Source organism: Schistocerca gregaria, chromosome 4, assembly GCF_023897955.1.
Source record: "Schistocerca gregaria isolate iqSchGreg1 chromosome 4, iqSchGreg1.2, whole genome shotgun sequence".
Classification (NCBI taxonomy): domain Eukaryota; kingdom Metazoa; phylum Arthropoda; class Insecta; order Orthoptera; family Acrididae; genus Schistocerca; species Schistocerca gregaria.
In genome coordinates, this window is record NC_064923.1 from 669,136,396 (window position 1) to 669,150,525 (window position 14,130).

The 14,130-nt window shown below is 39.6% G+C and overlaps 1 protein-coding gene across 1 annotated transcript in view; it reads right to left on the reverse strand.

The window, feature by feature from the left end:
* LOC126268191 (BTB/POZ domain-containing protein KCTD3) overlaps positions 1–14,130 on the reverse strand; it is a 225,565-nt gene that overhangs the window by 96,802 nt on the left and 114,633 nt on the right. The gene's annotated exons all lie outside the window — the stretch shown is intronic.

Here is a 14,130-nt window from a genome sequence, read left to right on the forward strand (position 1 = left end):
AACCAAGTGTTAGCTATGATTAAATTGTGCTCTGTGCAAAATTCTAGCAAGCGGCTTCCTCTTTCATTTCTTAGCCCCAATCCATATCCACCTACTACATTTCCTTCTCTCCCTTTTGAACAATTTCTTTTATTTCATCATACATTTCTTCAATTTCTTCATTATCTGCAGAGCTAGTTGGCATATAAACTTGTACTACTGTAGTAGGTGTGGGCTTCGTATCTATCTTCGCCACAATAATGCATTCACTATGCTGTTTGTAGTAGCTTACCTGCATTCCTATTTTCCTATTCATTATTAAACCTACTCCTGCATTACCCCTATTTGATTTTGTGTTTATAACCCTGTAGTCACCTGACCAGAAGTCTTGTTCCTCCTGCCACCGAACTTCACTAATTCCCACTATATCTAACTTTAACTTATCCATTTCCGTTGTTAAATTTTCTAACCTACCTGCCCGATTAAGGGATCTGACATTCCACACTTTGATCCGTAGAACGCCAGTTTTCTTTCTCCTGATAACAACGTCCTCCTGAATAGTTCCCGCCAGGAGATCCGAATGGGGGACTATTTTACCTCCAGAATATTTTACCCAAGGGGATGCCATCATCATTTAATCATACAGTAGAGCTGCATGCCCTCAGGAAAAATTACGGCCGTAGTTTCCCCTTGCTTCCAACCGTTCACAGTACCAGCACAGCAAGGCCGTTTTGGTTATTGTTACAAGGCCAGATCAGCCAGTCATCCAGACTGTTGCCCTTGCAACTACTGAAAAGGCTGCTGCCCCTCTTCAGGAACCACACGTTTGTCTGGCCTCTCAACAGATACCCCTCCGTTGTGGTTGTACCTACGGTACGGCTATCTGTATCACTGAGGCACGCAAGCCTCCCCACCAATGGCAAGGTCCATGGTTCATGAGGGGGAGAGTTTTATATACTCTTCCTAAATGGGAGTGGGAATTTAGCTTGCTAAAATTGTATTTGTGGAATATCTATAGTTTTTATGAGAGGTGTTAAGTGACATGTTTGGGATTTACAGGAAAATTTTTTATGGAAACTTTTGTCCATGGAAAGAGTCAAGCAAGAAGAGGAAGAACAATAAACATATTCATCTAAAATGTTTTTTGTTGCCCTTCTCAAAAGGGCTGAGCAGGTTGACCACAATCAACAATAGATACTTGTGATGTACTTTTCCGTTTCAAAACTCAAAGCTTTTGGTGTGGACATTCTATACTACCTGAATTTACAGAGGAACAAAAAAAGAACAACATTGATCAAAATGTTGGGTTAGAGTTACAAAGGGTGAACAAATTGTTCCAAAACACATTGAAGGAACTGGTGACAACTTTGGACAAGCCATAACAGAACATATTTTATATTTAGCGACTTGTTGGCCATGACCGGTGATGGTCAATATCCATAATTTGTATATGATGAAACTTTACTATCATCCAAACAATCTGAGAAAAATCACACATTCAATTTACTAGTTGAGATTGAAATAGCAAAGCAAGATGTTTATTCTCTTCTCGAAAACAATGAAGAAGAATGGGCCAAATGGATGAGATTTTCACTGGATGAGTTAATGGACCAGATTAAAGGTGATTCTCATCCCGACAATAAAATAAAATTTCATTTTCTCAAGAAATATGAAAGTGATATAATTATAACAGTTACTGCCAATGACAAACAGCATGTTGTAATATTCAATGTACCATGAATTTTACCTGATAGCTAATATATAAGGATGTTGCTGTCTCAACAAGAAGTGCATTATTGAGACAGCAACTGCTATAAATTGTTGAAGAGACACAGTGCTGGGTATATGAAACAACATGATCACTTCACATAAGAAAGTGAGGTATTAATTCCTGAAACTCTTTGTGTATTCACAGATACAGTGATACTACATACAAAAACTTGAAGACCATGATAATAAGTAAAAATAAATCTACAGCACTTGCACATAATATAATAGCAGCTGTGAGGCAACATCCTCTCTTTCATCAGTCCAGATTGATTTGGCAGCATTTCTGTACAAAAAAGCATGGCTCATGGAGACTAACTGAAGTGTTATCATACCTAAAATTTTGTTCATCTTACAAAGAGGCAGTACTTTTACAAGTGCTAAACATCATGGTTATCCACTATTTCTAAATTGGTGTTCGACAATGCTGATTTTAATGTTCAGACCATTGATGGAAACAATACTTTTCATGCAGTGAGTGGCATAGTATGTATCATTCCATGAAGTGTAATGGCTCTTCATTACAATATTTCCCAACAAAAACAGACACTATCAACATGAGGTGCTGGAATTTTTGGAGTTGTCCATTTGACGTTTTGAGAGAGTAAATGCTGTAAGTTTGGCATTAATAAAGGTATTAGCTCTCCACAAAAAACACCCACCCATACACATTTTTACATAAAATATTATTATAACTGATTTTTTTAAAAAATCTGAAAATAGCATACAGCAGACACCTAGCAGACTATACATATTAGGTGCAGTGTACACTCAACATATTTCCTAATATTAGATTGGATTTTGTCATGAACACGCATCAGTTTTGCATTTATGGGTGATTGTGCTTGACAAAAACTTGAATTTTCACTTCACATTAATGCCCACACTATTTGTCCGACAAAAAAATCATAGTGAAGTAACTTTTACAAAATTTAATCTTTTTTATCTTTATATCGGGCGGATTTCAAAAATAAGTTTCTATTTTTGGAGATAGGTGCTAAAAACTGACAAAAATGTGATATTTTTTCACTTTCACTTGTGGTTTTTCAGTGTTCCATCACATTTTTTGTGGCAAGCATCATGAAAGAACCTAGAGTGATAAAATAAAAACAATTTTCTCAAAACTTTCCAGCAAGTATCTCCTGATGACTACAAGAGAAACAATAAGGCAATTACATAGTGCCTCAAAATTCAACAGTCTGTCATCTTCTAAATGAGATACATAGTTATCAGGGGACGAAGCTGACACCCATTGCACCACATGACTATTTTTCTCTCCACTGCCTGAAGACAACTTTCCAGTGTGCCTTCAAAATACTGTACACTCAATGCAACACCCACAAACAACAGTAACAAGTTAGTGCATCATTTCTGAAATATCTGAAACAAGGTGAACGTTCAACAAACACTGCAAGCAGAGATACTTAGTTGTAGTTCAGTACAAAAATAATTACACTGTAAGTGGACATCTACTTTTTACAGCAGAAAGTTAACTAAAATAGAGCAGGTAATAAAGCACTATCCATTAAATTTAAAGATTCATGTTACTGAGTACCACCTCAATTCCCTTTTAATCTACAATGAAGTTTTAAACAATATATTTGTTTTATAAAATTCTACCAGACTTCCAGCCATGTCAAGCAGTTTAAAATCCCTGAGCTGTTTTTAAACCACTTGACACGGCTGAAAGCTCGAGATAATTTTACCAGTATTTGTCACCAAAAACCATGCAATACATTTGGTTGTATTATTTGTGACCCAGCCATTGCCCATCACATGTATTTTATGTAGCAATGAACATTATTGTATATTATTACTATTATTATTATATGATTTCAAGTGGCCAACGATTGTACTGATGGACTATTCAGGGGCTTAACAATACAAGTGTGGTAAACACAATTCAAACAGTTATGGATGTTGACCTGAACTCATCTTTAAAAACCAAGTGACTTACAGACAGACACACGCGCGCTCGCGCCTAAACACACACACACACAAACACACACACACAGAGAGAGAGAGAGAGAGAGAGAGAGAGAGAGAGAGACTCAAATTGTAAATTGAGTCAGGATATAAAACAAAGATTAATGACAGAAAATGTACAAGTCTGTCATCACACACTATACTAATATAGGTTAATAAACAGTACAGACACCCCTCTCCATTTAAACAGCCAATATCCTTCAACCAGTTTGCTGCTGTCCTCTGTACCTTCTTACCAAGTGATAATCTTTTCATCTATGCATACTCTGGGTGGAAAAAAAAATCCCTGAGAATTCCATGTATGGGGAGCACTATGGTGTCATAAGTAGTAGCTGATAAGATAATGTTGAGGGGAGATGAGCATCTCACAGTAACAGCTTTTCTCTTAAGCATATGTAATTTCATATAATTAAAACACTTTTAAATATTACTTGTTTTGAAATTTAAGATTTATAAAACTCAATCAAATTAAATTCCAGAGTTAGGTTAAAAACATAGAATTGCCTGAGATTTTAAAATTACAGAAATCCCCTAAGATTTCCTGATTTTTCCAGGTAAAATGCAATTCCCTGAGAATTCTAGGTTTTCCAAGCATTCCAGAAGAATCACCACCATGATATTACTATAATCAACTATCTCGGATATAATCCAGATTGAATCTTTTGCTACAGAGCAAAGCATTATGAAATTTCCTGGTGCATTAAAAGAACCTTGCCTCTTGCTGACAGTGTTCTTACCAACTGATCTATCCAGACATGACTTACGACTTGCCTTCAAAATTTTACTTCCGCCAGTATAGCTGACCTGCTGTTCCAACTCCACAGAAGTTTTCTTGCATATTGTGTGGGACTAGCTCTCCTGGAAAAAAAAATATAGCAGAGAAATGGCTTAGCCACAGGCTAGGAGATTCTTTCTGGGTTCAAATCTCCATTCAACTCACAGCTTTAATCTGCCAGGAAGAGTCATAACAGTACACACTCTGCTGAAGGGTATAAGATTCATTCTGAAAACAATCCTCTATTCCGTTGTTACGCAACTTTTTCTTACAGGAGTGCTGCTCCCACAAGAAGTGCAGCAGAACTTCTGTGAAATTTGGAAAGCAGGAGAGGTACTCATATAGCTGTGAGGGAAATCTCAGTTGATAACAGCATTGTCCACAATATGTGAAATTCTAGGTTCAAGATCTGGTCCTCCACACAATTTTAATCTGTTAAGAATTTCCATTACAGATAATCTTCTATATTTTATCTGCCTCACCCCCCCCCCCCCCCTTTCCCTCACCTGGGACCATTAGCACATGTTCCACTAACCTGCCTCCCTTTCAAGAATGGTTTTCTCCCTGTATTTGTTCCCTTATCTATCCTTTCTAGTGCCTCTTCCTCCTGTACTTTCTTGTAAATCTAATCTTTAGTGGTCTCCAATAGAATTACAACAGTAAACCTACAATTCTGTAGAGAGTCAAATTCCCACATATAAAACAGCTTGAACTTCTGGTTACTTTACAGATGTGTAAAACATTTGACATTATGTTGAGAGTCAATACATGCTCTCGTTACCGAACATTGGATGATTACAGTCTGAAAAATTTGCACTCCAACTGTCTTTCACGCATCTCAATGTTTATGACATTATGTCTTCTGAATTGTGTTATACAATGATATAATTTGAAGGTACAGTCAGTGGTATATTTGTGTAGTGTCTGCAAAATGTGAATAGAGTTTATAGTAAATAAGTAATAAATAAAAACATCATGCCAGATGCCGCAGTTTTTGGGGTGGAGGAGTATCAGGGAGAAAAAGGCCATCAAACAGGCATAATATAGTAAGCAACTAACTTTTCTCATGCCATCTTCTCCCCCCCCCCCCCTTTTTGAGGTTAGGTGGGGTGGTAGAGGAGGTGGTGGTATCAGTGAGAAAAAGTTTCATAAAGGTTTGAAAATATGTACAAAGTTTGTTGCAAGTCCTAACTGCTATCATTCTCAAATAGTGTATGAATATACACTCATTCTCATAAATTATGGATAATTGCAGAAATAATTGCAGAATATGGTGCCACACAACATGGCACTACACAAAACTGGTGCTAATAGCATAGGCACATAGGGAATAGACAAGACACAGATCTGTGAGTCCATGGTATTGGTGATAAGTTGAGAAAACCACCCCAAAACACATGTGATACAAAACACCACTGTTTCCTGCGCATGTACCCCGACATCAATATGGGATATGATTACCATGCACACACACACAGGCCGCACAATGGGTTGGCATACTCTGGATCAGGTGGTCGAGCAGCTGCTGGGGTATAGCCTCCCTTTCTTGCACCAGCACCCGTCAGAGCTCCTGAAGTGCCCTAGGGGTTTGAAGATGTGCAGCGATATGTCAACTGAGAGCATCCCAGACATGCTTAATGAGGTTCAGATTTGGAGAACAGGCAGGCCACTCCATACGCCTGATATCTTCTGTTTCAAGGTAGTCCTCCACGATGGCAGCTCGGTGGGGCCATGCGTTATCATCCATCAGGAGGAATGTGGGACCCACTGAACCCCTGAAAAAGCGGACATACTGGTGCAAAATGATGTCCCGATACACCTGACCTGTTACAGTTCCTCTGTCAAAGACATGCTGGGGTGTACGTGCACCAATCATAATCCCACCACACACCATCAAAACACGACCTCCATACAGGGGCCTTTCAAGGACATTAAGGGGTTGGTATCTGGTTCCTGGTTCATGCCATATGAAAACCTGGTGAGAATCACTGTTCAGACTATACCTGGGCTCATCAGTGAACATAACCTGGGACCACTGTTCCAATGAGCATGTACTGTGTCCTTGACACCAGGCTTTACAGGCTCTCCTGTGACCAGGGGTTAGTAGAATGCACCTTGCAGGTCTCTGGGCGAACAAACCATGTCTGTTTAGTCATCTGAGTGGATGTGGTAAGGTCCCGAGCAAGGCTACCTGCAGTACTCCATGGCCATCTCCATACACTGACGGTGAGACATCGGTCTTCTTGTGGTGTTGTACACTGTGGACGTCCCCTACTGTAGTGCCTGGACTCATTTCCTGACTGCTGGAATCGTTGCCATAATCTTGCAATCACACTTTGTGGCACATGGAGAGCCCATGCTATGACCTGCTGTGTTTGACCAGCCTCCAGTCGTCCTAGTATTCTACCCCTCAAACGTCATCAATATGTGTTCTTGGAGCCATTTTCAACACACAGTCGCCATCAGCATGTCTGAAAACGTCTGCATATTTACTCGCTGCACCATACTCTTACATGCACCAACACACCTCTGCATATGTGGACTGCTGCCAGTGCCACCGTGCGACGATTGCACGTCAAATGCTCCACATAGTCATACCCTGAGGTGATTTAAACCCAAAAACTGCCCACCAGAGCATTGTTTCATCATGTATCAGCATTATCCTTACTTTATGAGCATGAGTGTAATTTCAGTATTTGTGCGCAGTGAATTACACTGGCTTGAGACATATACACAGTTTCTAACCCTAATATTTGTTTTAGAAACCTTTAACATAAGGTTATACCTCTTAATGAGTAGATTATGGTTACATAGGCCACCTACAATTGGGACTAGATTTCCCTGCACCAGGTTGGTCACCTGACAATGTAGATGTGTTTTCTTTCTCCCCCCCCCCCCCCCCCCCCCCAGCCCTATTGGTTTTCCCATGTTTTATTCACTTCTGCACAATTATGTATTCCAGGTGTAGCTTCAGAATCTTTTTATTTAGTTCTAGATCAATAATTGGTATCACATAACTCATGTGGATACTGGGCCCATCTGCTTCAGGCAGCACACAAAATTTTAAATGCACAGCATAACTGCATCCCAATAAGATAAGAGAAGAAATCTCCAGATCTAGAGATACACTTCTGATGACAAAAAGGAAAAAGAGCTAGGATCTTGTCCCTGTTTTTAGCAGCACCATCATTGTGGATGAGGTTTGCTACATTAATATCCCCAAAAACAGAGGAGAAAATGTGTGGATAGTAGAATACTTTTGTTCACAGTTGTCACCCTTTGAAACCCACACCAGTGCACTCAGTGACTTTATGAGAACTGTAATTTTGATTTTGCAGTGCACTTTTATTTTATGTATTTCTTATACGCATCCTAGTTGTTACTTTTCACTCTGTTGGTCTCCTACATAATTTCCTCTGTTCTTTAATCTTTTGAAGACTAAGTTTCATGCACTTGTCTCCTCTTCTCAACTGAGCTATTTTGAGATTGTTGATTTCCATAGGTTTTTGAAATAAAACAAGCCATTGGCTTGCAATTTGCTCATCAATTCATTGTATTGTATTTAATTACTTGATAGCAATGAAAACAATGAATTTCTGACAATATAACGTAATTGGACAGATAAAAAATCTACTCACCAAATGGCTGCAGAACAAACACATAAAAGAAGATTATAATGAGGCAAGCTTTCGGAGCCAGTGGTCCCTACTTCAGGCAGAAGGGTTGAAGGGGAAGGAAGAGGGGTGAAGGAACAATTGCCGGACAGAATGAGAAGGAATCTCCTCTGACCCAAGGTTCTGGGAGACTTTTCCAGAATCTACCCTTTTCCTCGACCTCTCCAGTCCTCGACTTCTCCAGTCCTCTTCCTTCACCCCTCTTCCTAACCCTTCAACCCTTCTGCCTGAAGGAGCCACTGGCTCCAAAAGCTTGCCTAATTATAACCTTCTTCTTTTTTGTGTGTGTTCTGCAGCCACTTGGTGAGTAGATTTTTTGTCTATCCTATTACAATATAATTACTTGATAAGTATTACATGGAATTGTAAAAGTACTTTAAAATTTTTTCAAGGTGTGGTACTCCTAAAAACACGGATTTACACATAAATATATATTGCGCTTTACACACACAAAAATAATGTCTTTTCTTTTTTTGTGTCATGTGACTGCGTACTTGGCACTTTCTTTGGGTCCTGGACCCTTGTGACGCACTTAAAGTGTCACTGTGTGAGACGCAGCAGTGTCTCGTGCAATGTTGGTCTTCCTCCCTTTGCAGACTTTCGGGGTATGCTGTACTTTTCAAGAAATTGTCTCGTGAGCTCCAAGTGTATGTCTAGTAGCTGTGGTTTTTGACCAGTGTCCATTCGGTAAAGAACATGCACATTCAGCACAGACAAGTCCAAGAGGAGAAAGAAAAACTTTTTGTACCACCTGAATGTTGACTTTCCTGCACATTCAATAGAGCTGAGCTGCATGTTAGTTTTATCTCCTTGCAGTGCTGTGTTTGTTGATTTTCTTGCCTGTTTCTCTGTTGTTTTTCTCTGTTTCAACAATTGTCTCTGTGCAAACTGCTCAAAGCTTGTGCACTTCTCCCTTGTCCATAAACTTTACTGCTAACATACAATCAAAACAGCATGATGTAATTTGTCCTTTCTATACTTTTGAAGATAAATCAGTTGGCATCTTGCCCTTTTCCCTTAGCTGTCCCACAGGCACTAATTCCATTCTTGTGTGGAAAGGAAAACACTTTAGGGCCTGTTTCCAATTATCACAAAAAAAGACTGTGACCTTCATTAAGTTAAGGTTTCAATGGAGCAGTTACAACAGCACCAGAAACAACAAGGCCACAAGTATCTTCAATTTCCGTTCCTCTTCCTGTGTACATTACAATATCTAATATAAATCTAGTTAACATCAAAGATGTAAATATAATATAATTGGATAGATAAAAATCTACTCACCAAGTGGTGGCAAGAGTAAACACATACAGAAGTTAAGGAAATGTGCAAGCTTTCAGAGGCAGTGGCTCTTTCTTTCAGCAGAAGGATTGAAGGGAAAGGACCAAGAATGAAGGAAAAGGACTAGCGAGATATACGAAATTGGGAGACAATTATGGAAAAGTCACCCACATCCCAGGCCAGGGGAGACTTAGAAGACAGGATGAGAAGGAAAGACTGATTGCTGGGGACAGCACTGGACGAGATTTGAAAACCTAAGAGCTCAAAGGTGGAAGATAGGGTAATAAGTAAGACGGAGATTACTGATCAAATATCAAGCAAGAATTAATAAGAGTGGAAAGATAAATATATTCTACATGCTAGAGGTTGGCGGCAGGGAAAAAGAGATAGATTAGAAAATAAAAGATACAGAAGACTAAAAGGGAGTCAAGAAAGGAATAGTTACTGACAAGAGAAATTAACACAAATTATGGCCAGGTGAATGGCAAGAACCAAGGACATGTAACACCAGCTCCTACCTGCGAAGTTCTGAGAAATTGGTGTCAGAGGGAAGAATCCACGTGGCACGTGTGGTGAAACAGGCACCCATGTCATTCCTTAACTTCTGTATGCATTTGCTCCTGCCACCACTTGATGAGTAGATTTTAACTGCACAGTATAAATAGCTTTATTCCAAATCTATGCCCTTTCTTGGTACATACTGTTTGAAAACAAGTCTGCCTTTCCCCAGCATTAGAGACTCGACAATGCACAAACCTCTGAATGGATTTAGAATTGACTTGAATTTCACAGTTAAAAAACGCACAATATACTTTATTTTATAAAGCCTATTTGGGCTAAGCATCTCATAAAACGTATGCATCACTAAAATGAAATATTCAAAGAACTGTCATAAATCTGTCCCTAGTCATTACTTTCAAGAAGAAAGATATTTCAGCCTCTTTTATGTCAGTCATCAGCACGGAGACTGCTAAAAGTTAATGCAGTTTGTCTGTGCTTGCATCTGTCCATTGTATTCCCCTACAAGCTCCATGACATCATTCATTCACTACATTGTAAAAGCTGTTAGTTTCACTGGCAGTGTATCCCATCAATTTCCGGTCAAATATAATTATGGAAAAAAAATTGCAACACCAAAAAATAATTAATGTAGAGTAATGAAATTTTGGGAAAATGTTTGGCTAAACATATTTAAATGTTTAACATTGCAAGATCACAGGTTAATGTAAGCATGAGATAACCATTGCATACGTGAATTGGTGGTACATTAATAATAAGTGTATCTTGACAATGTTGAATGCAAACATGCATGTATTGTGTTGTACTGGTGCCGCATGTTAGTTTATGGGATGGAGTTGCATGCCTGTTGCACTTGGTCGGTCAATACAAGGACGGTTAATGTTGGTTGTGGATGACGCTGGAGTTGCCATCCATGATGTGCCATACATGCTCAACTGGAAACAGATCTAGTTATTGAATAGGTCAAGGTAACATGGCAACACTGTACAGCTTGTTGGGTTACAACAGTGGTATGTGAATGAGAGTTTCCCTGTTGGAAAACACCCTCTGGAATGCTGTTCATGAATTGCAGCTCAAATCATGAGACTGACACATAAATTTGTAGTCGGGGTGCGAGGGGTGAACATGAGAGTGCTCTTCCAGTCTTCGCAAACTAGATCATAACTTCAGATGTAGGTCCTGTGTGTCTAGGTTGCAAACATGTTTGTTGCAGGTGCTCACCTGGTCTCCTCCTAACCAATACACTAACACCACTAAAGTTACAAATGGCAGTGGTTTGGAGTCAGTGGAATGCATGCTACTGAGAGTCTGGCTCGGAAGTAACCAATCTGTAACAGTTTGTTGTGTCACTTGATGCCAACTGCTGCTCAAATTGCTGTTGCAGATGCAGTAGCATGGGCCAGAGCCAAATATCACACAAAGAGCCTCCAGTTTCTCATAGTCCTATTACACAATCTCATTCAAACTAAGTGAGGCGCTGATAATGGCATCTTTGTCACCTTAAAGGCATTCGTGACCAGCATCAACTCACCACGTCCATCTCAAAGGGCACCACATCCAATCTTAAATGCAACCAATACTCATGACCTTTACAGTGGTATTTAAAACAAACCTGAGACACATCCTCATAGCGGTGCTACTCATGCCTCTCTTATGCAACTGGTGCAAAATCTAGAGAGACATCATATTTCACACGTAGAAACACACCTACCAACTTTTGTTATGTTGCGTAATTCCCTCCTGGTATTGTGATTATTTTTTCTTTTTTTCTGTCAGTGCACAAACTCAAAAAATTCACTTTCACTAGGCTCCTCACTTAGTCGCCAATGTGGTTTCACTATCGAATTATCATTACTTAAAGCACAATTCTGAGGTACAAACACATCACCTGTCAGCCATCTGTGCACACTATTTCTGAGCTTTCACTTCTTTTTTCACCTGTGAAGGACCCGGTTCATGAATACTTTCAACATCACTTGATAAATATTCACTTTCTCTTGGTAATACCTCGCAATCTTTGCGGTCTTCGAAATCACTATTCAGATTCTGCAGCTGAGTCTTCATTTAGTAGGATTTCACTAATATCATCACCATTCAAACCTTACAAATGTGTCATTCTCACCAAACAAGAAAACACAAGTGCGAGTATCGAACTTAGTTCCCTCAGATTGAACATATATATAGCCTTATGAAAATGAAAATAGTTCCTTATGTTTGCAAAAGATGGTAGCAACATTCAGTTACAAAAGGGAGCAATCACACCAATACAGTGTCAGAGACAGACGACAGAAAATTGGAAATGTACAGTCTTAGGCAGGCGCGGCAGTATCGCCGCCACCTTACTTGTACAGTTGCTGTCCACGAAATTTTAACTAACTGTCACAGATAATTCCAGTTATAACTGATAAAGTGTGCATGCCTAAGAGTTTTCACAACTGTAAGCTTACGAGGTCTGCTCAAAAAATTCTGGAACACTCGTAATTTCGCACCACAGGTGATGGAGTGAAATGTGATTGGCGTCCCTGCTCAGGCCTGTATTTAATGTGTAACTTCCGGAAGTTTCTTTGTATGACTGTTACCACTGTTCAGTGCTACACTGAGTAGTAGACCACTGTGTCGTATAGTTTACAGATTTTGAGATGGCAGAGTTAGAGTGTAAAACTCAAGGAAACCTTTACAGAGACACACCAAATGATGCAGGAATCCTATGGTAATGAGTGCTTTAAGCTGTGCTCAGTGTTACGAATATTTCACACAGTTTAATAATGGCCGGACAGAAGTTAAAGATGACCCTCATTCAGGACGTTCTTTGACGTCTATCGACAATTCTCATTCCAGGAACGGCAACAAAATTGTGCATAGCAATCGAGACTGAGTGTCCAAGAGATTGCAGAAGAGAGTAACATTTCAGTTGGATCATGTCATGAAATTCTGACACAGCATGTTGGAATGCATCATGTTGCTGCCAAGTTCATCCCATGGCTCATGAGTCAAGACTAGAAAGACCTTTGCCTCACAATCTGTGCAGAGCATTTGGATAGCGTGAATGAGAATGAGATTTGCATTAAGGGAAAGCAAAACGAGGATAATGGAATGTAGTTGAGTTAAGTCAGGTGATGCTGAAGGAATTAGATTAGGAAATGAGACACTTAAAGTAGTAAAGGAGTTTTGCTATTTGGGGAGCAAAATAACTGATGAATGGTCGAAGTAGAGAGGATATAAAATGTAGACTGGCAATGGCAAGGAAAGCGTTTCTGAAGAAGAGAAATTTTTTAACATCTAATATAGATTTAAGTGTCAGGAAGTCATTTCTGAAAGTATTTGTATGGAGTGTAGCCATGTATGGAAGAGAAACATGGACGATAAGTAGTTTGGACAAAAAGAGAATTTGGTGCTACAGAAAAATGCTGAAGATTCGATGGGTAGATCACATAACTAATGAGGAGGTACTGAATAGAATTGGGGAGAAGAGGAGTTTGTGGTACAACTTGACTAGAAGAAGGGATCGGTTGGTATGACATGTTCTGAGGCATCAAGGGATCACCAATTTAGTATTGGAGGGCAGAGTGGAGGGTAAAAATCGTAGAGGGAGGCCAAGAGATGAATACACTAAGCAGATTCAGAAGGATGTAGGCTGCAGTACGTACTGGGAGATGAAGCAGCTTGCACAGGAGAGAGTAGCATGGAGAGCTGCATCAAACCAGTTTCAGGACTTAAGACCACAACGACAACAACAACAACAACAACAACAACAACAACTGGTGATGAGATGTTGGTCTACAGTTACAATGTTGAGACCAAAGTTCAATCTTCACAATGGGTTGGGAAATGTTCTCCAAGAACAAAACAAGCTCATCAGGTCAGGTCAAATGTCAAAGTCATGCTGATAGTTTTCTTTAACATTGAAGGATTAGTTCATCATGAATCCGTGCCACACAGACAAACCGTTATTCGATTGTATCATTGGGAAGTATTGTGATGCCAATGAGAAAATGTGAGAAGGAAATGGCCCAAAATTTGGCGAGACAATTCATGGCTCTTGCATCATGATAACGCACCCACACATTCATCCCTATTGTTGCCCGACTATTGCACAAAAATGAAATCATTGTGCTGTCTCATCCTCTGTGCTCTCCGGGCCTGGCCCTGTGA